This window comes from Bactrocera latifrons, unplaced genomic scaffold, assembly GCF_001853355.1.
Source record: "Bactrocera latifrons isolate USDA-ARS-PBARC rearing strain unplaced genomic scaffold, ASM185335v1 scaffold_95, whole genome shotgun sequence".
Taxonomy (NCBI): Eukaryota; Metazoa; Arthropoda; class Insecta; order Diptera; family Tephritidae; genus Bactrocera; species Bactrocera latifrons.
Genome location: NW_017537656.1, coordinates 1,263,785 through 1,267,461, shown reverse-complemented (window position 1 = coordinate 1,267,461; position 3,677 = coordinate 1,263,785). Strand labels below are relative to the sequence as shown.

General features: G+C 33.0%; 1 long non-coding RNA gene across 1 annotated transcript in view; it reads right to left on the bottom strand.

Moving 5' to 3' along the window:
• Positions 1-1,201: 1,201 nt before the first annotated feature.
• Positions 1,202-3,677, bottom strand: part of LOC108977747 — a 59,000-nt gene continuing 56,524 nt past the window's right edge. Inside the window, exon 4 of the long non-coding RNA XR_001994064.1 lies at positions 1,202-1,268. This is a non-coding gene — a long non-coding RNA (uncharacterized LOC108977747). The remainder of the gene's footprint in view (positions 1,269-3,677) is intronic.

Here is a 3,677-nt window from a genome sequence, read left to right as displayed (position 1 = left end):
GAAAAGATTTAACATTTGCTATTGACAGATTAGGTTTTATGGGTTACCAACAGTAGATTATTTTAATTTAAATTAAATTGGTCAAATAAAGGATATCTTACAATTTGGGATTTAAGCAAACATAATTTGGTAAAACTTCCGTAGTGGATATTGCCCGAAAGGGTTGCCATATGATTAAAGTTAGAGTTGCATACATATATATAATTAATAATACATACATATATGTAAGTGTTACCATGTAATCAAATATTTTAACTCAATAGATTTAAAATTGAAGAAGAATTGAACTGTTAACAAAGCCAAAGAGCTGCCAAGTGGCAAAAAATGTTAGGTGAAGAAATTTATATATTACTTAATTATTAAAATGTGGGTATGAAATAAGAAAACTTTAGTATGCAGCATAAAACATCTTGAACGGAGTTGAAATCTTTGGTAAGAAAACAAATATTTTCCGTAATATCTTGATCCAGATTGCCACCTTGATTTCGCTAATAATTGTAATTGTCATCCAGCGCATGTATGTACATAGATATGTACATGCTATCTTTCGCCTGAAAAATACCAAAATAATTGGTAGATCATATAAATAATACAATATAAGGGACCACAAAACGAACCGTAACACCAATGTCATCTATAACTACCAATGACTTAGTATGTTGAAAGCCATTTTCTGCTTATACCTAAATTAAATATTTCTCCCAGTGCATACAATTTAACACATTTTTAAGCATTTATCTTCATCTTTGCAGTCATTCAGTGCAGTCCTAATTTTTATTTTATTTTATTCTATTTTCCTTTTGAACACCTCTAACGCAGACCGGCAAAGCTAGAAAGCATCAGTAGAGACAATCATGCATGCGTGAATGCCTGAATGGCTTCACCTATATTTGTGTGATTGTGTGTGAGTCAGAATGTGTGACTATGTCAAGCCATGGGTATTTCTATGGAAGTACCGTCCGAAAGGGCAAAGAAAAGCACATAGTTGGCTGTAGCAGATAATTGAAGCACGATGCAAGACAGCAAGCACACAGCAGAGACGCAGAAACAGGCACGCACATGTGATTGTGTGCGCAAGTTAACATGTTTAATTGCTGATGGAGTATGTGTTAATCTTTGAGCATTAAAGTCAACAAATAAATATACACATATAAAAAAGAAGACGCACATATGTACATACTTACGCAAGAGTATGAGTTTAAATAAACAACGTAAAAAGGATGACAGCAGCAAATAAATTAATGCTGCCTCAGGGAGTTTAGAAGAATCTGTGAAGTAAAAACCAGAATAAGAAAAAAATGTAATTAGTCTTTATGCTGAAAAGCTTTAGTGGCCCAACAAATTTGTGGAGTGAAGCGATCATATAGACTTTAGAAAAAATTAGTAAAAACACTAAAAAAAACTGATGGCACCCATTAATGACTTTTTTTAAATTTAAGGTATGTACATATTATATTCTCAAGTTCTATTCCAATATTTGCCTTAATTACTTTATATATTAAAAAGTAAAAATATTTTAGGGAATTCAAAAAACTCTTATGTGGGAAAGTGGGCGTGGTTGTAGTCCGATATTGCTCATCTTCAAGCTGCCACATAAAGAAGACAAGAGACTCATAAGTCCGAAACTTGGTTTAAGTTTGTGGAGCGGTTAATGGGTTAGTATAGGCATTAGACGTGTGAAATGGGGTAATTCATTCACTTTAGCATACTGCATAAAAAATAGCAGAACAATATATTTTCAATAAATTTGGTTGATGTAGCTTTGTTAGTTTGTAAGTTATTTGCATTAAACCTATTAAGGGACGTGGTTATGCCAATACGATGATTATCTCTAACAATTTTAGGTTTAGTTTGCGTCTTAGTTATTATATTTTTTTCGACTACTGGATGTATGTCAATTGTACGATTTATTCCATTAACAAATTCATCAGATTGTCGAGGAATATGTATACCACGTTTTCTCAAGATATCTGCATGTTTTCTCAAGTTGTTTCTCAAGTTATTTATATAAGGGAGCTTTAAGGCATAGTCAACCATTGGTACTGATTGTACACAAAACAAGTATCATGTCCACGGAATTTCTCGTTTTTAATTGACTGCTTTTAGGAGGTATAAAGCAAAAAGTATATCACTGAGCAATCGGTTGTATGGGAGCTTTACATTATAGTCATCCTAACTCAATGATTTTTCGTATTTAGTTTAGTCACAGGAGTTAATAAATCGAGCCATATTTGTATCGGCTTAGCTCAGCCAATAGGTCTCACATTTTCATTATAATTTATCTCTTACTTCCAGCACTTACAGACACCAAAGTTATTTTACTGCTATGTACAATATTCACATTCTTGAAGGGTGTACTTAAATGTATGAAAATTGCTTTAGTAGTGCAGAAAAAAAAAAGAAGCGTAACAAGTAAAAAAATTAGCACAAGAAAAGCAAGCAATTGCTCACAATTTTTCTTTTTGTAAATTTTTGCTACAACTTCACATAAATATATATACACATTTAGTACGTAATGTGTGGCAGCAATCTAATGGCAGCATGCATTCCTTTCTTTAGGTATTTTTATCTATTTTCTTTTATCCACCTTTTTTCTATGCACCGTTTATTCACTTGGCTATACTGATACAGCTGCCAGTTTCAATTTTGTTATCAACGCCAATGCCATCAGCAAACCATTACTGGCTGTTAGCAAAAAGCACCACAACGAGAGGAAGAATATACGAATAAAGGGTGCATGTAAAAGTATATGTGAGTAACTACATGTACATGTGCATATGACAGAAGGAGGAGTGTTTATATTACAGCTGATTATGTGCTTAAATGAAAGGAGCAAGCGCGCACGTGTGGAGAGAATTTAGAAGATAATAATATAGTAAGTGATAGGCAACAGACAAATTTCAAGAGGAAAATTCTTAACAAAAATTGAACAAAAAAATTGAAAAAAATATAAAAAATGTATTAAAAAAATATAAGAAAAAATAAAATATCACATCTGTATGTAGATATATAGTATATAATAAATTGCATGAAATTTTAACATTTTTGTTAATTTTTTCTTTTAAAMCTCAAGCCAGTCTTTATTTTGTCGACCAACCACACATGCAAACAAGTAGGTGAATGTGTGCCTTTCATCCACTCAAGCACTATCAGATTTCTCTTAATTGAATTCGCATCTAATGAGCGAAGGCCGAAAATAGGCAGTGCCGCTTTGGTCAAGTTGCTGGCGGCCTGCTTCATGTAAGTGTAATGGGGCACTCATACGCCTTGGTAGCCAGTGTTTGCTCTTATATGCCAGCATATCAACAACATTACTGTATTCTACATGTGAATAAATAAGGCTGGCTAAGCACACACTGGTAATTTTGCTAATTTACGGAGTGTGTATTATAGTCAGAGAAGTTAGGAAATAGGCATGTGAGTGTGTGTTTGAAACGCTTGACCATTCGATGGCCGTAAGAGCCGCAGGCTAGGCATAACGTTGATTTTAAGAGGATTATGCATGTGTTTGTATATGTCAAAAATAAACAAAAATGTGTCTGAAGACATGTTGATATATGCATATAGATATGTATATAGTACATACCATATAAAATTCAATGTTCTGTAGGGAAAAAAGAGCTGACTAAATGAACCATTGGTAGCAAGATGATTTTACATTGGAGAACAGTCAAACA